The sequence below is a fragment of the Pocillopora verrucosa genome, chromosome 8 (assembly GCF_036669915.1).
Source record: "Pocillopora verrucosa isolate sample1 chromosome 8, ASM3666991v2, whole genome shotgun sequence".
Classification (NCBI taxonomy): Eukaryota; Metazoa; Cnidaria; class Anthozoa; order Scleractinia; family Pocilloporidae; genus Pocillopora; species Pocillopora verrucosa.
The window spans coordinates 20781885-20805378 of record NC_089319.1 but is presented as its reverse complement, the minus strand read 5'-3'; the positions used below and the strand labels follow the sequence as shown (position 1 = coordinate 20805378).

Below are 23494 nucleotides of genomic sequence, written 5' to 3'. Positions count from 1 at the left end.
AAAATAGGATAATTCTCATATTGCGAAAAGCAAAACCTTCTCATATCACGGGGTCTTAAGGTCATATTTTCACAGGACACGGAAATGAAAAACACTTAATCTTGCACCAAAAAAAAACTCCTTTCCCCCTCAATCAACCCTAAAAATTATTAAGTTCGGTTAGTTTTGTTGGGAAAACGCGCTGCATTTCTGCCCAGGGTATAGAATAATTCTTTACAATTTTGTGAACGATTTTTATTATCCATACATTCATAAAGTTTGTTATACATGTGTTGAAGATGTGACCAACAAAAGTACAACCCTTTGAAGTCGCGTGAGCACAAAGTTTCCCCCAACCGTACTAGTATCAGCTAAATTTTGAGCCTTGGAATCATACCTTGGTTAGCTTTCAGTAAGTCAGTGTAATCTTGTCATGGAAACTAGTTCCATGGCACTCCTTCCAACAGTGCCAGTGAGTTTTAAATGTCGCTTGATGCATGGAGAGGTCGATAGAGAGTATCGTGGCCATCTGACCTGCTGATCCAATTGATCCAAAGCGGGCCGGGCCTGACGGGAAAATTCCGCCAGTTCCCCGAGCCAATCAGATTGCAGAGTTTAGTGAATTACTTTGGTCACGCGCAGCAGATATAAGAGTGATGTTAGAGCAAAGAGGTACTCGTCTAAGCAGTCGAGTTCAACCTTTGCAAACGAATTTGGATGAGGTTAACTGCTGATCTACTCTTTTCCAGGAAGGTAATTTTAATGCCAAAGGAAAAATGGCGACAAAATGTGCGAAGCCATAAAGACCGAGTACCACTGTTGTTGCACTGATTCAAACCTCGTGTTTGATGTTTTGAATCATTGATCCATTTTTACTCAGATGTAAGTTTTATGATTGTAGGTGAGAGAAGAGAGTCTAAACGTAAAGGGTGATTGTTGTTGTTATTGTTGTTGCTGAAGGTCAAAACCAACTGTAAAATGTCTCAACAGAAAGAGTTTTCATACACTCAATTTAACACTCGTATTGACTCGAGCACGCGAATTTTCGAGGTTATTTTATGATTGTGTTTCTACTGAATTCAGTTGTGGAGATTTAGCCCTGACTGTGTTGATATACACGCACTTATTGTAGTTTTGAAATAATTTTTTGCATGCTGGGTTTCTTTCTTGTCCTTTTTTCCTTGTAATTTTTTTCCAAGAGTGTTATTGATAATTTATTTTTGATGTTCCTCTTTTCTCTGGTTATTAAAACCTTGAATTGTGTGTGAACTTGTGATAATATTTTTTCATCTTTGCAAACATTTATGTTTCCGAATGTCTATCCACCTAAAAGCTTTGGAAATATGTTGTGATGATAAATTACTTCTGCAAAGTAAGAAAATACATATTCACACTGCATCAGACTGCAACTGAGTAGGCTTGTTAATTTTTTAATTAATGTTAAACTAGCTTACAGCAATATTATTGATAAAAATAGGGTATAAAAGGTATAAAATAAGTGTAAGAAATATTTGTTGCATTTTAAAAATATACAATTTCTTAGATAACAAAAATATGTTAATGTTGCTAGACTTAATTACTTTTACAAAGAAAGAAAATACATATCCATGCGGCATCAGACTGTAACTCATTAGCTCACTGCAAATTTAAAACAATATTGATGATGAAATGGCAAAAACTGTCTTTCTCTAAAGCTATGGAATGGAATCTTCACATCATTCTTCTCTGCTTTCACAGCTCAGGTGGGATCACCTATTTTGGTGAAAGAATCAAAGAATTTATTGTTTTGCAGCACATATGTAAATACACGCATCATGCTTGTCAACCCTCTATTTCCCAAGATTTGATTGTAGATTTTTCCCCTCTAGCTGCTACACATTTCCTTGTAAATTAGGTGGAAGAATTGGGTGTTAGATCAAGATATAAACTTCTAACTGATAAGTTTGAGTATTCTCATTACCTGTGTGCTTGATAGTATAGTATACAGATATTATAGGGAGAGGTTACATGTTAATCACTATTGGGAGTTATAGGCTAAGCAGGTCTACTCAAGGGATGAGTGGTCAGTATAATGGGGAATGATAAGGGGGCAAGAGTGTGCTGTGTTACTTCTGTAGGAACAGAAACAGGGTTACACTGTTGTGAGAGAAGAATCTCTAGATTTGACTTTGATTAAAAGTTGAATAAATTAACCATGTGAGCCTAAAAAGTGCAATATTTATTTGGACATTGCATGTCCATGAACCACAATTGTATCATAACCATATCTTACCATGGTTTTTGTTGATAGCTAGTCATGTAATAGTTTCCTGACACTGTACATTTGTTTTCAGGTATCAGTTGAACAGAATTCTCTGAGCTAATATTATAAAAATTGTAAAGCAAACAGAGAACTTCTAATGAAATCTTTGGAGTGAAGGGGTATGATATAATTTGAGACAGTTTATCTTTGTTTTCAGTGTTTACCTCTTCAAGATGCAAAAGTGGATCATGAGATGGGTTCCCACCCACCAACTCATCCCCTACAGGCCTAGAAGAATGTAGGTCATGGAGGACACAGTAAGTACAAATGCTATGTAAATTATAATTTTAGAAATTAAAACTATTAGATTAATAATTTTACACTATTAGCTTCCTTGTACATTTAGCAACAGTTAAGTGATACTAAGCCAGGACATATTTACCATAGAAATGCAAGTGTTTACTAAAAATGATGGAAATGAGATTAAAAAATTAAGATTTGTGGGTTCATTCTTAACTACATGTAGCTGATGTAGATAAAAGAGTTGTGGGGCATTTCTCAGGGTAAACCAACAACTTTGTATGAAATAAATGGAGAGACCAGTAGACAGTTGATGTGGCTCATCAACCCTGACAAGTTTATACCATCCCTTCTTGCATCATGTAGATTGTACAAATCTAGATCCCTTAACCCTTTACACCCCAACATCAGTTTTCATATTTTCCATACTGTTCTCTGTACATTTACTAAACTGCTGATAAGGAGAATTTTTCTAACAATCAAGAGTTTCTTTAGTTGGTGATCATTTTCTTTATTCTCATGACATTAATGTGTGATTCAGTGGTGATATTGTAAGAAGACATTAGATGCGAGTCACTCTCAGGGGTTAAAGGGTGAAGGATATGGTAGACCCTCAAGGACCAACTTTTTTTTATGTGAAGCCAAACATTTCTATGTTAGCTCCAGTTTCTGGGAAAGAGTTATGTGAAATATCAAAAGGCATGCAAGTCATTTATAAAAACATATTTCAAACTGAATTCTATAGCCTGCCAAAGAGTGAATAACCTATTATAACATGTCACCATAAATGATTTCCAAAGTGTTTGGTGAGGAAAAACACTCTGCTTCATGGATTTCAACCACCACTGTTATAGATATCCTTGTGAAGAGATCATGGCTTATGAATGAATGCAAATACTTGAAATTTTTTTGAAGTCAAAATTAATTCAACACACATCTGTTACCTCCCAATACAATTTGAGTCTATGCAAGGCAGTCAGAAAGTCAATTGTTTTTCACTGAAGAATCACAAATTAGTTGCCACACAGTTCAGCTGGGATGTACATCCAGTATACATTAGGAAATGTAGTTAAATTTTCTTTGCTTCCATACTTTCTTCTTACCTCAATGTTTCGTGACTGTCACTTGCTGTCTGTAAACAAAGAATGAAACATGAATTGAAATCTATGTACTTGATTAACATCCAAGTTATCATCATCCAAGTGCTTATGGTCTTGGGAAATTACTAACTTTTTCCTTTGTTCAATATGGTTAATATATTCCTTTACTTACATGTATTTGTTTACTTTTGTCTTTAATTTTTTTGGTGCTGTCTATCACTAAAACACACTCATAGGCAGAAGTAATGTTCTGTATGATGTCAAAATAATGGTGTAATTCCCCTGCCAAGTTAAGATGCAAAGGCTAAGGATGTTGCTTGATTTACCCAGTTACATAGTAACAGCCTCTGTAACAAGTATGTATAATTATCCCTTCCTAGTAGTGGCTTAGCTGATTCAAAACCAAATTCTCTGAACCAACATCATAAGAATTGTAGAGCAAACAGTAAGGAGAACTTCTAATGAGATCTTTGGAGTGAAGGGGTATGACATATTTTAAGACAGTTTATCTTTGTTTTTCAGTGTTTACCTCTTCAAGACTGGAAATTGGATCATGAGATGTGATCCCATCCACCAACTCATCCCCCATAGGCCTTGAAGAATGTAGATCATGAAGAACACAGTAAGTACAATTGCCATGTAAATTATAATTTTTAGAAATTAAAACTATCAGATTAATAATTTTACACCATAAGCTTCCTTATACTTGTAGTAACAGTTAAGCATACTAAGCCAGGACATATTAGGCATACAAATGCAAGGGTTAACTAAAATTGTGGGATATCTGAAATTTGTTCAAAATGGAATTCTACAATAATATAATTGGTAATAATCTGTGTTGAATGAAACAACTTTTGAAATAGCATGGAATGATTACTGTGAATCCTCAAATAGGCTGCTCCATGAATGAGAAATCTGCATGCTAGGATAAAATTCAACTGTAGACCTCCCTCCCTGCCCTTTACTTGATTTTAAAATGATGTATTGCAGTCAAATCTGTGTTAAGCAGTCACCCTTGGGGAATGGGTCAGGGTGACTGATTAATACAGGTTTACCTCTAAATACAGGTTCCACAGAAGAGGGGTGATATAAGAAATGATAAAAATTGCCAAAGTTGACCACTTCATGTACAAATAATATGCATGAAAAATTACTCAGTTCTGATTGGTGAAGATAAATGCAGTTTTCAGGTAATTCAACACAGAATAGGGTTAATTCAGTGCAAAGAAAGTAACAAACCAGACATTCTGATTCCTTGAACTGTTTTTGAACTTTTTACAGGCGATTACAATTTGTGGTCTTTGAAAATATTTTCAAGTGCTTATTTATTCCAAATTGCACAAGAAAAATCATGTGATTACCTATACAAACACTTGCTCAAAAATACTACAAACAATGATTTTGAGAGAAAAACATGGATTGAATTTTACTCAAAAGATTTTTCTTAGCGTTCTTTAAATGGTTCTGCTTTAAGTGACCATTCACCTTAGTTGATGATCATTTCCTTTATTCTCATTACCTTAATGTTTGGTTTAGGGGTGATATTGTAAGGAGAAATTAGATGCTAGTCACTCCTAGAGGTTAAAAGTGAAAGACAAAACAAACAGGCTGTTGGGACTCACTCAAAGGTGACCATGACCACTTCATAGATTTGATCACTCATTAGAGGTGAAAATACCATGACTGATGGGAAACAAACTGGGTACTCTAACAACCCACAACTTTATACAGGGTGACTGCTTAATACAGGTTTGACTGTATGACAAACCGACGAGTGATGGGAACACAAATGAATATTAACTGGGAGTTGATGTTTGAAAACAAAACACATTTTCAGTTATTTAATATTTTACAAGAAATGGGTGAGAAATTAAAATGCATAGACAATCACAAGACACAACCAAATCATTTTTAATGCTTTGAGGAATTTAGTGCTTTCAAGAGTAATGAATACACGTAAATATCGGTGAGTTAGTGATAGCACTGTTATGCCGTTTTAAACATCCTGAGTTGTTGTTGATGTGACTTGCCCAGTATTGACATTGGGACAGAATTACTTGGCATTTGTTGCCTAGAATAACTTTTTCGTGCTTTGTCAAATTATCTGCAATTTGAATTATTTAAAGCAAGAGGATTAACTGCACTAAAGACGATCATTTCTACGTTAGGTGGTGCAGTGACTAACGTATTCGTGAACGTAAAGCTCAATCTCTGCTTCTTTGCGCATAATTATATTCGAGGAAGCAAGTGGATTGCGATGTAACACTTCTGTACGTGTAAATAGGAAATCAAATAAACGATTTACTTACGGATTTGGCGATCGCCTTTGAGTTCGCTGAAACTAATTAAAGACAAAATAGGTTCAGTTTGCGAAGAATTGTTATTACAATTGCTCTTTATACATTGTAAATCAAATATTTCATTTCCTCAGGTGTCTAAGTGCACTCCAGAATCGATTTATTTGCGCATGTGACAGTGTTTAAAATCTTAGAGTCAGGTATTTTGATATCGTGTGGCAAACTGACGAGTATATAATTAATTTTAATTGTGTGTACTAACTTCTCACCGCTTGCCTCTGATGATCCATTCTTTGAATAAGATGAGTTTGTGAGGGTCTAGTCTGTTTTGTAAAGGCAATTGGTTAGAAAGACGTCGTCATCTTCTAAGACGCTGACACAGGGCTAACGCTCGAAACGTCAGCTTTTAAACTCTTAACGGTGACCAATTTACGTTATCAACTCAGTTGATAATACTGAATTACTCTGTTAACTTTAATTGAGTTTTCTTAACAATGAAGGTGTTCTAGTGTCATTAAGGTGTGACTACACCTACGACTTTAAAACTGTACTTTATGTGTGCATTGTGTAATTGTTTGCCGATCAATTTCTGTTGAAAACTGTGTCCGATGATAGAACCGAACGCACCTCAGAGGATAAAGAGCGGCAAAGTGCTAATTCCTCGCGGGGAACTCACCTATTCGCTTGAAGTAGGACTGAAGTCTTCCTCAATCAAGTAAACGTTGAAAGCAATCGGATGAATGAGCCTTTTAGCCAGTATCCACCTCTATGCCTAGCGTATGCACCTCTATCGCTCTGACGAAGGGCTAACGCTCGAAACGTCAGCTTTTTTACTCTTTACGGTGGCTAATTTACGTTTTCAACTCAGTTGTTAATACTAAATTACCTGCTATACTCTCCCGCCGACGCAGCACCACAGTTTCTTTAGAAACTTACCCTCTTTGTCTATTAGCCCCAAGCTATGAACTCCCAGGATTCCATTGCACGACTCGCTATGTTTGAAGTCACGCTATGTTTGAAATGAAGCTAAGCGATGTGCCGTTGGAGCGTCGGTCTTAGCAACCTAAACCGTATTCTTTGACTTTTTGCTAGCCGTTTTCTTACAAAGTCTTTGGTCGGCCTGGTGGGTTACAGGAATCTGTGATTGAATCGATCACAGCCATCCTAACCGGGTTCCAGAGGCTGGTTAGAGTACCTGGACGATATAAATCAATGCAATTTAGCATACTGCTCAGTTAGCTTATATCAGCAATCATAAGTCTACTTGAATCTGCAATAGACTCGCATATTCATTGATCGTACCCTACACTGATATCTAAAATTCGGTCACACACCGATCATTTAAGGTAACAGTACGCAAAAAGTAGTTTCATCAATTTTCAAATTGCAATCTTAAGTATTCATTGGCGACGTTTGCTCTGTGACGGTACTGTACTCCATTTCCCCGCCGTGGTGATGATGGACCAATTCTTTGTAATCTACTTGCGCAGACGATTTCTGTCTTTCCAGAGGCCAGCTTTGAGGAAAGCAGAATTAAGGTTGTTGGAGGTCGGTTACTTTTTCCTCTTCGATTTTGCCTTTAGCATAACACCTGAAGGCTGACCGTTATGTTTGCTTCGGAAATCGTTGATCACATGACGTTTAAAATTAGATTCCTTGATTAAGTTTCCTTTTAGCCTACGATTAAAGATTAGTGCTAGAACCAATAACTCATTAAATAATAGAAAACTAACGGTAGAGATCTAGATTACAACAATACCAATAAAAAACAACGCTTTCCCTTCACCTTCCAAAAAGGCATGCTTGATAACTATCTTTTATAGATTCGGCCTTTATGACTCCATAAAGTCTCAGGTCAAAATGTTTGCTTTGTGGTTGATCACTCACGTGAGTGAGCAATTAGAGTAGTCTTTACGGACAAAAAGTTTATTTTAGCATATATTAACTCTTCAAAGCTTAACTGTTTTCAAAACAAGTCTGCGCTGACGCCTTGTTGTGTAAGACAACGGCGAAGAGGCTCTGATACACCTTTTACATAGGACAAAATCGCTGTGGACTTGAACTGCGTCACATGCTCTCTGCTTAGGGAGCAGTTTCTTATTTTTGTAACCTTCTGTTCAAAGGAGGAGGGATAACCGTTGGAAACAAGAGCTGATGACAAATGTTTCTTCTCCTCGGAGATGACTGATGATTTTGTCACGAGACGCTTCGCCCGGTCATACAAACACCTAACAATACCGCGCTTTACTGATTGAGGGTGGTCTGAATACGGGTCACACTCGAACTTTCGTCGTGCGGCTTCAACGGCGTCCTCGATGGAGACTTTGCTGAACAGTGACTACACGTCGAAGGACAACATGATTAGTCTTGTGGTTCTGAATCTTCTCCTTGCTGACGGTGGAAGAGAAGTGAGCTCAGTTGGTCAGCGTGAAATCTGAATTTCCTTTTAGGGGAAATAGAATGTAAGCTTAGAAAGCAGACCAGTTATACGCAAAGGTGTTTACGCAGGACGCAATAGGCCTATACGGTTCGTTAGCCCCGTGAATCTTAGGTAAACCACAGATCCTGGGTGGTTACTTACGTCGCGGTCTGATCTTGTCGTAAACAGCCTCTGATATGTGCCCGTTCCTCTTTAAGGAGAGCAGCTGCTCAGACAGTTTGCGGGTCAGACGGTCGGTCGGATCTTTCTTAATGAGCGTTTATGGTCCAGTCCCGATCAGCGCTGACATCTTAACATGGTATGTGCCTACGCTAGCGCGACCCTCATCCGAGGATCATGATCGAGTTGTCCTCTTGAAGGCTGTAAGGATATCGTTGACGACTTTTCTGACGTTGTCTGCTTGTTCCGCATTGTGTGGTCTTAATGCTGATTCAACATTAGCGATGATCTCGGTAGCTAGGATGTTCGCAGGAGTCACGGCAAAATGCAATCCTTTCTTTAACAGGGACACCTCAGCATTGATGCGTCACTAAGACGCGTATGCGGGACGCGTGTCATATCAACTTCGTAATAGACCTCGCTCACCGTTGAGTCTCTGTGGTTCAATGGTAGAGCATCGGAGCGTGGAAAGGTCTGAGGTTCGATTCCTCATGGGGACTCAAAATTTTTTCTTCGTCCCACGCTCGTGACAGGACGAAAAACCTTTCTCTATAGGTTGTTCTTGTTTGTGAAACAGAGACCAGTTTCTCGCACACAAGTATTTCCAACTTGCGTTGTTGACGGTCTTTTATGTTGTTTAAGACTCTCTGAGCGTTTGATCTGATTTTACTCAGCACCCCCGGGCATCGTCAGCTGAGAGAGCGCCTGTTATGTCCTGAGCGGTGGACTCGGGCTTCCCTCTAAAAAAAGAGAACACGAGAGGAATATACGTTAAGCCCGTATCCAGACCTCAGCCGTTTCTGAGCACGCCTACAAGACTGGCCACCGCTCGCTTTGGAACGATGTACAGTTTAGTGATCGAGACTCACACTAGTACACCCGAAGAGTCAAGGAAGCTACCCACATAAAGTCAAAGAAGGATTCTCTAAGAAGAGCTGCAATTAAAGACATTGTAGGAAAGATGAAAAAAAAAAAAAAAAAAAAGGCTTCAACGAAATTGGACTGTATCTCCCAGATACTGGCACAGGATATTGCCAGTTGTGCTACAAAGCCATGTGTTAGGATTAAGCCAAATTTTAGATGGTTCTTCTTTCTGGTAAAGGAGTCGGATTGTAATTAAAAGAAATAAATGATATTTTGACCCACCAATGAGATATAGGGAAACATTACCCTCAAGGGTGAGCAACAATTTAAGAAACTACAGAACAGATCAGACATGTTGATCACTACTTTGATACCTACTGCAAAGTTAAGCCAACAAAAGTCAACACGGAGAACAGAATGTTCAAGACAGAAAATTAAGGTCAATAACGTCCTTAGCCAATGCCTTTTTAGGCTATACTTCACCAGAACTCTGTTTTTCACTGATCTTACAGTAAATCAGTCAATAGTTGTTGTGCCAAAATGTTACTACCAACTAGCCAATAAGATTTAACAACTGACAACATGCAAACCAATCAAATTCAAGGAAAAATATTGGTGTGAACAGGTTGCCAAGCAGTAGCTTACAAATGAAAATAAATTGAACATATTGGTTTGTTCAAAGACTTTGTGAAAAGTACACTTAGTTGTTGCTAAAGTTACAGTATAACAAGTTTAGCTATAGGCCAGATACTGTGTGATACTGTTTTTTTACTTGCAACATGAAAAATCCATCAGTAAGTTTCTTGCATTATGGTATCAGCCACAATACTATTACAGGAATAATTGGATTTGTGATTTATATTAACTGAACACTTAGCATGAGTCTAATTTGAAGTTATGAGCAATTTAATGATCACTCGAGCTTTGCTTGTTAGAAAATCAGCTTAAATCGGTGAAACTCAAATCATATTAACTCTACTCGAAAACTCGTGTTACATGTAATCCAACTCGTGTTAGGCATGAGAGTGAGGCGGTTTCAACAAGCACAGTTAGTAATATAAAACTGTTCTCATGAGGCCTTAAATTGCTGTTTAAAAAGTAAAATAAAAAATCCAAGCTTTCGCCGATCAACGGCATCATCAGGGATGAGAAAATATTCGTGTGCACTATATATATACAAAGAAAGTGAAGGTTGAAATGTCTAAAAGATGTGACTTACGTATGAAAGCTATAGAAATAAACTGTGAATGGAAAACAAGGCTCTAATGATGGACTGTCTCCAGACAAAGGACCTCTAAAAGCGCTAAAGAATGGTCTATAAAATAAAATACTAAAATAGAAGGTATGCGAATTCACTACATTCTTCCCGGGAATTGAGTGTAAGCTTGCACTTTCTAATGTAAAATGCTTCATAAAGGCGTAGATTAGCGGGGTCGTTTTCGCTCTTAATAATCTTGACGTCAATGCTTTTATATTCTTTGTTCTAGCAGGAATAGATATGTTTTTTCATGGACGAGTTTTCATTATTGGGATGTTCTTTCACAACATGAACAGATTACTAAGCACAGTGTTGGATTGTAGGAGACAAAGTCCTATCACCAAATAATTGTATAAAAAACAGACTGCAAGAAAACTTATTTGATGAATAATTTATGGTGGTGCAAAATTTTTAAACCAAAACATAGGTTTGTGAATCAATTTATTTTAATGTAAATTTTCACCGTTATATTGTTTTGGGCAGAAATTGTGGACATGCAACGGTGCACAAGCGAATTACAGACGGATGGATACCGAAAGCGTAAACTTAAGCTTGGTAAAGCAGAAATGGAACAAAATGGAAAAATAAACTTAGGCTCACCTCACCTGGAACAAGCACTGCAATATGATTGAATCCCTTTAAAGGTTTCTTCTACTTTTTAAATCAGTCAAGCATTTGACATAAAAACCGTACCGTACTGATCCTACACTTCATAGATGTTCATTTCCGATGCTTAGTTCACATAACACCTTATATGTGACAAATTTGAAAAGCCGGAAACCAGTTTGGCTTCAAAGCCACGTTTTGATGTGCCGTTAAAATCAAAGTAGTCTAATATAAATGCCCGATAGAAAACTTAGTTTCCCGCCATGTTGATTTTAAAGTTGTTAAAGAAAGCCGCACACTGATCCGCGGGCTCATACGTATATGTAAACTTGTTATGTCTCATTACTTTACGGCAGTTTTTTCCATTTGAAAGTGTAAGCCGAACAACTTCCTTACCAAAGATTTTACCTAAGTTCTGACTGATTAATTAGTAAATTGTGTCTCAAATGTCTCATTGGCAAACGAGTTTTTCTGCATAGTTTACATAAGCCATAAGAACTGTCCGATTTGAATTTTTTTTACTCGCTTCGCTTCGCCTTCCTCAGAGAGTTGCGCGCGATATATCCGCAATTTCCTGTTGTCTCGATCTCTTATGGAAAATCCAATTGTAATAAATCAATCAAGAAGGGGGTGAAGGGTCCTGTGCACGTTTCACGCACATCAGAAAGTAGAAATAACGCATCACGAAAAATAGGATAATTCTCATATCGCGAAAAGCAAAACATTCTCATTTCACGGGGTCTTAAGGTCATATTTTCACAGGACACGAAAATGAAAAACACTTAATCTCACCAAAACAAAACCCTTTCCCCCCTCAATTAACCCTAAAAATTATTAAGTTCGGTTAGTACTGTTGAGAAAACGCGCTGCGTTTCTGCACAGGGTATAGAATAATTTTTTACAATTTTGTGAACGATTTTTATAATCCATACATTGTAAAGTTTGTTAGACATGTGTTGAAGATGTGACCAACAAAAGTACGACCCTTTGAAGTCGCAACTTGTTGCAAGCGTTTGCATAGTGGGAGGTGGACACAAAGTTTCCCCCCACCGTACAAATATCTGCTGAATTTTGAGCCTTTTCGGAATCATACCTTGGTTAGCTTTCAGCAAGTCAATTTAATCTTGTCATGGAAATCTAGCTCCTTGGCACTCCTTCCAACAGTGCCGGTGAGTTTCTGTTGAGTTGTACATGTCGCATGATGTATCGTGGGCATTTGACCTGCTGATCCAATTGATTTAAAGCGGGCTGGGCCTGACGGGAAAATTCCGCCAGTTCCCCGAGCCAATCAGATTGCAGAGTTTAGTGAATTGCTTTGCTCACGCGTAGTAGATGGAAAAGTAATGTTAGAGCAAAGAGGTATTCGCTTCAGCAGTGGAGTTCAACTTTTACAAACGAATTTGGGCTAGGTTAACTGTTGATCTACTCTTTTCGAGGAAGGTAATTTTAATACCAAAGGGAAAATGACGACAAAAAATATAAGCAATCGAAAGTTTTGTGCGAAGCCATTAAGACCGAGTAACACTGCTGTTACGCAGATTCAAACCTTCCCTTTGGTGAAATGAATCATTGTTTCATTTTTACTCGGATGTAAGTTTTATGGCTTTGGTTAAGAGAAGAGGGTCTAGACTTAAAGGATGATTGTTGTTATTGTTAAAACACTCATATTGACTTATGAGAGCACGCGGATTTTCTAGGTTATTTTATGATTGTGTTTCTATTGAATTCGGTTTTGGGGATTTAGCTGTGACTATGTTGATATACACACACTTACTGTAGTTGTAAAATAATTTTTTTTGTATCCTAGGTTTCTTCCTTTTCCTTTTTTGTTTTTACTTGTAATTTTTTACTAAGATTGTTACTGATCATTTGTTTTCTCTTTTTGGGTTACTGAAACCTTGTTATGTGTGTGAACTGGTGATGATGTTTCATCATCTTTGCAAACATTTGTGTTTCTTAATGTTTATCCACTTAAAAGCTTTGGGTTGCACCAGGAAATATGTTGTGATGATAGATTACTTCTGCAAAGTAAGCAAATACATAATCACACTGCATCAGACTGCAACTGAGTAGGATGGTTAATTTTTTTATTAATGTTAAACAAGCTTACAACAATATTATTGATAAGAATGAGGGAAAACAATATCTTGGTCTGTGCTTTTAAAGTAGTGGTGGGATCACCTATTTTGGTAAAAGAAGCAAAGAATTTATTGTTTTGTGACACCAACTTCAATACATGTATTTGACAGAATCCGGCATGTTAACCCTTTAACTTCCAAGATATGATTTTCAAGTCTCCCCTCTAACTGCTACACTTCTTCTCCTTGTTATTTAGTTGGAAGAATTGGGTGTTAGATCAAGATACAAACTTTTAACTGATAAGTTTGAGTATTCTCATTACCTGTTTGCTGGGTGGTATACAGATATTAAAGCTAGAACTTACATGTTAATCACTTCAGGAAGTTAAAGGCTAAGCAGGTCTATTCTAAGGATGAGTGGTCAGTGTAATGGGGAATGGTAAGGGGAAAGGGTGTGCTATGTTGCTTGGGTTGCTCTTTTGTAGGAATAGAAACAGGGTTACTCTGTAATGAGGGAAGAATTTCCAGTTTTGTTTTAAATTGAAAGTTGAATAAATTAGCCATGTGAGCTTAAAAAGCAATATTTATTTAGGCATCCCATGTCCGAACTACATGTATGAATAATGATATTAATTAGTATCATAAACATATCTTACCTTGGTTTTTTTTGATAGCCAGATAGCTATCATTTTCCTGAGATAAAAAAATTAGGATTAGTGGGTTAATGCCTAACTAGTTAATGACTTGATGTAGATAAGAGAGTTAAGGGGCATTTCTCAGGGTACAAAGGAAATTGGAAGACTATCAGACAGTGGCTCATAGACCCTGACAAATTTATACATCCCTTCTTGCGTCATATAAATCATTTAAAACTAGATCCCTTAATCCTTTCCACCCTAACATCAGTATTCATATTCTCCATACTGTTCTCTGTATATTTACTAAGGTGCTGATAAAGAGAATTTGTTTAACAATCAAGAGCTTCTTTGGTTGGTGGTCATTTCCTTTATTCTCATGACATTAATGTGTGATTCAGTGGAGATATTGTTAGGAGAAATTAGATGCTTGTCACTCTTGGGGGTTAAAGGGTTAAGGATATGGCATACCTTCAAGGACCACCTTTTTTATATGAAGCTAAACATTTCTGTGTTAGCTCCAGTTTCTAAAAAAAAGTTATGTGAAATATCGAAAGTCATGTGAGTTATTTACAAAAACGTAATTCAAACTGAATTCTTTATCCTGCCAAAGAGTGAATAGCCAATTATGACATGTCACCATAAATGACTTCTGAAGTGTTGTTGTTGTTTTTTTTTTTGGGGGGGGGGGGCAAAATATTCTGCTTCTTGGATTTCAACCACCACTGTTATAGGTATCCTTGTGAAGAGATCATGGCTTATAAATGAACACAAGCACTTGAAATTTTTGAAGTCAAAATCAGTTCCATACACATCTGTTACCTCAATACAATTTGGGTCTATGCAAGGCAGTTAGAAAGTCAATTGTTTTTCTCTGAAGAATTATAAATTGGTTCCTGCACAGTTCAGCTGGGATGTACATCCAGCATACAATATGAAATGTAGTTAAATTTTTTCATCATTTCCACCCTTACATTACCTTAATTTATCTTCACCTTTGGTTGTTTCCTGTTAATGAAGAATGAAACATGAATTTAAATCTATGCACTTGATCAAAATCTTAGTTATCAATACCCAAGTGCCTATGGTCTTGTGAAATTACTAACTTTTTCCTTTGTTCAATGTGGTTAATGTATTCCCTTTTCACTTGAAACACTATACAAAGTCAAAAGTAATATTCTGTTTGATATCAAAGTAAGTTTGTAGTTCCTCTGCCAGGATGCTAAGGATGAGGGTGTTGCTTGATTCACTCAGTTAGATAATTACAAAGCCTCTGTGACAAGTACATGTAATTATCCCTTCCTTTTAGTGATAGAATTTCTCCTTGCAACATCAATACAATAGTAACCCTTTAACTCTCAGAAGTGATCAACATAAAACTTCTCCCTACAATATCTATACCTTACTCAGCAAACAGGTAATGAGAATATTCAAACTTATCAGGTAGAAGCTGCTATCTTGATCTGGCACCAAGTTCTCATAACTAATTTACAAGGAAATGTGTTGCAGCTAGTGGGGAGAATTAACAATCAGATCTTGAGAGTTAAAGGGTTAAGCAGAAAACTAGTGAGAATTAAAAAAAACTATAATTGGGGGACCATAAATTGATTCAAAACTGAATTCTCTGAATCAACATCATAAGAACTGTAAAGCAAACAGTAAAAAGAAACCATTAATGAGATCTTGGGAGTGAAGGGGTATGACATATTTTAAGTCAGTTTACCATTATTTTTTAGTGTTTACCTCTTCTAAACTGAAAATTGGATCATGAGATGTGATCCACCAGACCAACTCATCCCTTAGAGGCCTAGAAGAATGTAGGTCATGGAGGACACAGTAAGTACAATTGCCATGTAAATTATAATTTTAGAAATTAAAACTATCAGATTGATAATTTTACACCATTAGCTTCCTTATACATGTAGTTACAGTTAAGTTATACTAAGCCAGGACATATTTAACATACAAATGCAAGTGTTTACTAAAAATGTGGGATGCCTGAAATTTGTTTAAAATGGAATTCTACAACAGCAATAAAAGGTGTATAATTATATTTGGTGATAATCTGTGTTGAATGAAAAAACTTTTGAAAAAGCATGGATGATTGCCATGAATCCTCAAATAGGCTGCTCCATGAATGAGAAATCTGCATACTAGGAAAAAATTCAAGTGTAGACCTCCCTCCCTGCCCTCTACTTGATTTTAAATTTTTGTAATGCAGTCAAACCTGTTTTAACCCTTTAACTCCCATGAGTGACCAAGACAGAATTTCTCCTTACACTATCACAACAATGTCAACCAGATAGGTGATGAGAATTAAGAAATATATCAATTTGGGGATAATTAGTTGATTCAATACTAAATTCTCTGAACTAACATGATAAGAATTGTATGGTTGACAGAAAGGAGAATTACCAATTTGATCTGGGAGTTTAAGGGTTAAGCTGTCACCCTTGGGGAATGGGTCAGGTTGACTGCTAAATACAGTTTCCACAGAAGAGGGGTGATAAAAAAATGATTAATAAAAATGCTATAATTGACCACTTAATGTACCAATGATATACATGAAGAAATTACTCAGTTCTGATTGGTTAAGATAAATGCAGTTTTCAGGTAATTCAATGCAGAAGAGGGTTAATTCAGTGCAACGAAGTAACAAACCAGGCATTCTGATTCCTTGAACTGTTTAGCCAGACTTTGAACTTTTTTATGTATGAGTGCAATCTGTGGTCTTTGAAAAAATGTGCTCATTTATTCCAAATTGCATCAGAAAAAGCATGTGATTACTTATACAAACACTTGCTCAAAAATACTAAAAAAAAAATTTTGAGAGAAAAACATGAATTGAATTTTACCTGAAAGATAATCCTTAGTTTTATTTAAATGGTTCTGCTTTAATTGACTGTTCAGTTGATGATCATTTCCCTATTCTCATTACCTTAATGTTTGATTCAGGGGTGATATTGTAAGGAGAAATTAGATGCTGGTCAGTCTTAGGGGTTGAAGGTGGAAGACAATACAGGTGATAAACAAAACAAACAGGCTGTTGGGACTCACTCAAAGGTGACCATGACCACTTCATAGATTTGACCATTCAATAGAGGTGAAAATTACCATGACTGATGGGAAACAAACTGGGGACTTTAACAACCCACAACTTAATAGAGGGTGACTGCCTAATACTGTGCTGCTTAATACAGGTTTGACTGTATGACAATGATGGGAACACAAATGAATATTAACTAAGAGTTGATGTTTGAGTACAAAGCAAATTTCAGTCATTAATATTTTATAAGAAATGGGTAAAAATTGAAATTTATAGACAATTATGTATTGCTTTGAGGAATCTAGTGCTTTTAAGAGTGTTAAATACATGTAAATATCGGCGAGTTAGTGAGAGTACTGTTAAGCAGTTTTAAAATCCTGTGTTGTTGTTAATGTGACTTGCTCAGACGTTGGGACAGAATTACTCGACATTTGTTGTCTTGAATAACCTTTTCGTATGCTGTCGATTTATCAGCAATTTCAATTATTTAAAGCAAGAGGGTCAACTGCACTAAAGATGATCATTTCATATTAGGTGGTGCAGTAACTCTCTAGAGTATTCGTGAACGTAAAACTCAATCTTTGCTTCTTTGCGTATATTTGAGTAAGCAAGTGGATTGGGAGTTAACACTTCTGTTCGTGTAAATGGGAAATAAAGTAAAGGATATTTACTTACGGATTTCGCAATCGGCCTTGAGTTTGCTGAAATTAATTGAAGACAAAATTGGTCCAATTTGCGAAGACTCGTTAGCACAATTGCTCTTTACATATTGAAAATCAAAACATTTCATTTTCTCAGGCTTCTAAGTACACTCTAGAATCGATTTACTGGCGAATGTAACAATGTTCAAAACCCTAGGGACAGGTATTTTTATATCGTGTGGCAAACGGGGGTATATAATTAGTTACGTGGTATACAACAGGCGGGAGCTTATTGTTTAATGGCTGTACTTTTTTATTGTGTGCCTAAATATGCTTTGGTTGCTTTTGCAGTTACTAATTACTCACCATTTCCCTTTGATCCATGTTTCGAGACTTAAGCTGAAAAAGAAGACGAGTTGGTGAGTCTAATCTTTTTTGTAAAGGCAATTTGTTAAGGTTAGGGTGAGATGGAGATTAGAGGTTAAGATGCTGATGAAGAGCAAACGCTCGAATCATTTAGCTTTTAAACTCTTTATGGTGACCAGTTGACAATACTGGATTACTCTATTAACTTTAATTGAGTTTTCCTAACAATGAATATGTTATTAGGGTGCGACTTTATCTACTGCTTTAAAACTGTACTTTACGTGTGCATTGTGTGGTTGTTTGCTCTATCAATATCTGTAAGATGAAAACTGAGTCCGATGGTATAGAACCGAACGCACTTTAGAGAATGACGATTGGTGAAGTGCCAATTCCTCACGGGGAACTCACCTATTTGCTTGAAGTATGATCGACGTCTTCCTCAATCAAGGAAATGTTGAAAACGACCCGGATGAAAGAGCCTTTTGCCTCGCACGAGCATACGAGTCGCACTGCGATTGGTGCAACTATGCACCCATATTAGCCCCAACTCTCAGGATTGCATTGCGTGACTTGCGTGACTCACGCTATGTTTTATGGCACGCTAAGCGATGTGCTGCTAGAACGTTGGTCCTAGCAACCTAAACCGTGTTTCTTTGACTTTTTGCTAGTCGTTTCTTACAAGGTCACCGTCTTTGGTCGGCCTGGTGGGTTACAGGAATCTGTGATTGAATTGATCACAGCCATCCTAGCGGGTTTCAGAGGCTGGTTAGAGTACCTGGACGATAGAAATCAATGCAATTTAGCATACTGCTCAGTCAGCTTATATCAGTAATCATAAGCCTACTTGAATCTGCAATAGACTCACATATTCATCAATCGTACTCTACACTGATATCTAAAATTCGAACACAAACCTCTCCAACCCACCAAAGGAAAACGGAAATCCTATTTTGCCTTCCCGGGCGCGCATTCTCGATTATTCGTTTGTAGCAAAACACAGCAGCACTAAAATGAGAGGATTCCGTCCGATCATCTAAGGTAAAAGTGCGCAAAAAGTAGTCTCATTATTTTTCAGATTGCAATCTTAAGTACTCACTAGCGACGTTTGTTTCATGACGGTACTGTTTTCAATTTCCCCGCCATGGTGATGGACGATTTCTATCTTTCCGGAGGCCAGCTTAGAGGAAAGCGGAATTAAGGTTGTTGGAGGCCGGTTACTTTTCCCTCTTCGATTTTGTCTTCAGCATAACACCTGAAGGCTGACCGTTATGTTTGCTTCGGAAATCGTTGATCACGTGACGTTTAAGATTACATTTCCTGACTAAGTTTTATTTTAGTCTACGTGTAGCCGCACCCTCCCCCAAGATGAAACGGAAGCCAGTCGTGTTCCGTGACGTCACTCTAATTTATGCAAAATAATGTTACTTAGGAAGTTTTTTTGCGAACTGGCAGGTGTTAGCGTGAAGGTTATTGAGATTAACAACAACTTTGAAGTGAATTCATTTTCCATTTTTCGGGTGAACTTGCAATTCAGCGTCTGAGTTCAAATATATACTTGGTTTTAAGGATATAGGAAAAGATTATGAGCGATTTTCGGTTTGGAGTAAGAAGAGGACGATGTTCGATTAGTATCGCGCGTGCGAAACTAAATTTCAACGTCCACGCGGTTTCTGTTTTCATTTGTAAACAGTGCCACGGTCGTCGAAAAAGGTTGGACCATTTGCTGTAGAATCTCAAGACTGTTGCAGATTTCTTTAAGAAATAGTTACGCTGTTAGGGTGAAGAAGGATCGACTCTTTTCTCAGTCGCAGCAGTCGCTCCAAGAAGCAACTAGCTCAGTTTAATTTAATAGCTTCGCAGCACCGTTCGCAAAGAGACCGAAAGTTGAAGGCCGACAATCCTCTCGGCCCAAGGAAATTATGATGTGCTCCTGGTCTTCTGTGAAAGCTTTAACGGGTGGCACAGTAAGTGTAGTGACCGTTTTCTTCTAGAGAAGAGAGGCGATCGATCACTGGCGCTTACTTGATATATTAAAGATTTTTCACAGCCAGTTGGCAACGAAACGGAGACATCGTTACCTTCGAAAAACTTATCTATGGCTTTCTGCTGTTCTTCTTGAAATGTCTTTATCCCAAAAGTCGCGCAAACTTGCCTTAAAACCTCGTCGTAGATCGCTGTTGTCTGAAAAGTTGAGCATGAGAGCATTTTGTTCACCATCTTGTTCGTTAGTATGAAAATAAATAACCAATTCTAGCCAACCGAATTGACGAAGGAATCGACAATAAGGGTAAACCAATAAAAAGTCACATATTTTCATGTAAAAGGTGACCTCACAGAACGCGATTAGCATCCGTTTTACCTGGGAGGGAGGAGGGTAGGGTACGGCTACACGTAGGCTAATTCCTTCTTGTCGTGGCCGTTAGTCCGTCCGTGAACATTGTCATCATTCGTAGCGGCCTCATATGCAAACTTTGTTGTAGTAACTTGTGTGGGAAAATGGCTGTAGGCAAATTTCGGAGTTGTTGTTTTGACCTAAAATTTACTCCTTGCAACCATCACTCAGTCACTTCTTTCCTCTTCTTCTTTCCACTCCTGTTAACTTTATGGTAAGTCCGCTAGCGTCTAAGGCTTTCGCATGTTCAGTTTGAATTCTTGCATGGGAAATTTTAACAGTCTGCTGCGAACTGACGTGAATTTAACCGACAGTCAAGAGCTGAGGACAGAAAGTTTTTATTGGAGGATGAAAAATCGATTGAAATTAAGACTGCGTGCATGAGGTCTCAACAACGGTTTAAACAAATTTTGCGCACACGAGGCGCTCGGATAAATATACTTTGGAGTGCGACAAGCCGTCTGACATTTCAGTATTTTTAGGCTTTGTTTCTAAACCTTGTTGATCCGGAATCTGAATACTCGATCACTAAGAAATTACGATATCGATGAACTGTATTATGGAATGATTAAAACCACCTCGTTTTTCAGAAGCGGAAAAGGAAAAACAAACGCTTTGCTTCGGTAATTTGCTTCTAGAATGCCGTTTCTGTTTCGAAAAAGGTGATATTCCGGATGAAAAGAGGAAAACTTATGTTTTTGAAGAATGCATTAAAAAAAAAATAGGGAAAAGAAAAAAACGTTTAATATTCTGCTCCCACCCGGAGTCGACCCCTCAACCTTTCGCTTATAAGGGGAAGCACAATCCATTGCGCCAAGCACACATGGTATTGGCTATACAGTGTAAATTGCTATTATACATTACGTTAATTCCTTTTCTGACTCTATCAGTGGCCCACAGCCAGTTTTATTTTCACGTTTGTTTACATCGTTTGCAAGTGGATGCTTTTCTAACCCTTAAGATCCCTTAGAGTTTCCGCTCTAATATTTATGCATCTTTTTCTCATTCTAATCAATATCGTCACCAAATTCAGTGCGCTCAAAATTCTTTTTCACGTAATATTATGAGAATCACAATCAGAGCTGTGTCAAAAACGTTACGAACTCAACGAACAAATTCTTCGTTGCCGCTTTCCAAAATCTGTCCAGCCGTTCTAGTACAGTCTATTCGTGCCAAAATTCAGGATGTCAATTCTAAACTTTTTAACCATTTGCACCAAATAAGGCCCAAAACCTCGACCAACTTATCGGTTCTCAAATTACCAGCGACTCGTCGCCTGAAAGCCTCAAAACTGTATTTACCATTCCAGAAAAATTTTACCACTTTCCGATTCAGAAATCACCACCAATAGCGTATCCCCACCAATAGCGTAGCTTCATTTTGTGACTATAAACCCATACACAATCCACAATTCCTCCAATCGCTCTGACGAAGGGCTAGCTCGCGAAACGTTAGCCTTTCAACTCTTTACGGTGGTCAATTTGCGTTATCAACTCAGTTGATAATACTAAATTACCCTGTTATACTCTCCCACCAACGCAGCACCACAGTTTCTATCGAAACTTACCCCCTTTATTCATTTGCTTCTCTGATAGTCGAGCTCAATTTCATCAGGGTAGTGGTAATTTTCATTTTTAGTTGCACAATCGTAACTTTTATCACAGCTTTCATTAAACTTTTTACTAAGCGCTATGCCTAGTTCTGGTAGCTTTTTCCGGTTTTTAGTAGCAGTTTTGGATGAAGTGGTAACATGTCATGGCTACACCGCTGGTTTCATGAGTCACATCACCCCCTAATTGCTTCCAGCCATATCACCTTAAGCTTTGCAAAATGAATCCTCATGGGTTTGCGTTGAGTTTAAAAGACCTTTTTAACTAAATGCGGCGCTTGAGAAAATCCACATATGGAGAAATGTGCCTTGTAACAGGATATTTGAGCCTCTTTAGAGGATATTTGAGGCCCAGTGTAAAAAACAAAGAGCACGGTAGACTCGTGTACCCATTGGGTGCTTATTTTTAATAAGGTGTGCGTGGTGTTTAAATTAGCCAGCTATAATACCTGTGTTTAGAGTAACGGTAAAGAAATGCGTTACTCTCTTGGACTCCAAGTTCCACTTCTTCTCAAAGTCGCCATTCACTGAGCTAAATCACCAAAATTGTCGCCGGAAATGACATTTTGGTCGGAAGAAATAGTTACTTTGTACAATTTTAACGTACGAACTTGTAATACGCAACTTAGAGGAAAGCTGCAAAGTTTTTTGAGCAACACGACGAAATATAAATAATATTTCATGTAAACGATTGTCTCCTTTGACGTCAGAACGTAAAAACTAAGTTATAAAGAAGTTTCAAGAAACTTCATGACCGCCCAACATAGTCGGGTCGCCAAATTAGTGTCTTGGGTTGCAAATGTAGTTGCCAAATCTTTTGCAAGTCGTCATGATGAGAAATTGGTTGCAACTTAGAGCGTTGTTATTCATGAAGTCAGCACTCCAAGCTGCGACCGTTTGGAGCGCAGTGGCGAATGAATAAACATTTGGCGTAAATCTATAAGTCGGCAACCTCTGTTCGGCAGTCATTAAGCAAGTTGTTACGTTTTTATAAGAGAGTTTGTATGGTTTGAAGTGGGAGCGGATAATGTACTTTCGTGACAAAAGTCCTCGTCTTGCGTCGCTTTCTTCTTAACCCTTTACACCCTCACATCAAAATGAATATTCTCCATACTATTCCCAATACATTTCCTAAGATCCTAACAAGGAAAAGCTGTCTAACAATCAAGAGCTTCTTTTGTTGGTGATCATTTCCTTTATTCTCGTGACGTTAATGTGGGATTCAGGGGTGATATTGTAAGGAGAAACTAGCTGCTAGTCACTCTAAGAGGTTAATGGATTGATTCCTCTTTCTCCTTACTTGCCTGAGTATACTATGAACCTCGAGATTTTACGTGAATCATCATAAGCGAATGTCAACCATATAGCTGCTTACCTCAAAGAAAAGTGGCGCGCTCAGCGGTCAACCATCAATAGAGCTGCTCGACGTTAACCGTCAAACGGTTTAAAGGTCTTTCAAATCTCCTTATTCGAACCCTTTGC

At 37.6% G+C, this 23494-nt stretch overlaps 2 long non-coding RNA genes across 7 annotated transcripts in view; one reads left to right on the top strand and one right to left on the bottom strand.

Moving 5' to 3' along the window:
* Positions 1-23494, top strand: part of LOC136283130 (uncharacterized) — a 76226-nt gene that overhangs the window by 9903 nt on the left and 42829 nt on the right. For 2 of the 4 annotated variants that reach the window (XR_010718580.1, XR_010718578.1), the window contains exons 3-5: positions 2439-2538; positions 4144-4243; positions 15695-15794. The exons of the other annotated variants lie outside the window; for them this stretch is intronic. This is a non-coding gene — a long non-coding RNA (uncharacterized lncRNA). The remainder of the gene's footprint in view (positions 1-2438; positions 2539-4143; positions 4244-15694; positions 15795-23494) is intronic. 4 annotated transcript variants of the gene reach the window in all.
* Positions 13331-21097, bottom strand: LOC136283131 (uncharacterized). 3 transcript variants are annotated; one of them, XR_010718583.1, is made up of 7 exons: positions 18420-21097; positions 18012-18044; positions 17680-17705; positions 15702-15765; positions 14938-14966; positions 13980-14016; positions 13331-13426 (listed from the first exon to the last, which is right to left on the bottom strand). It is a non-coding gene; the product is annotated as an uncharacterized lncRNA (long non-coding RNA). The 3 variants fall into 3 exon arrangements; XR_010718584.1 differs by having other exon boundaries at positions 13980-14966; positions 18420-18786; positions 19108-21097; XR_010718582.1 differs by having other exon boundaries at positions 13980-14966.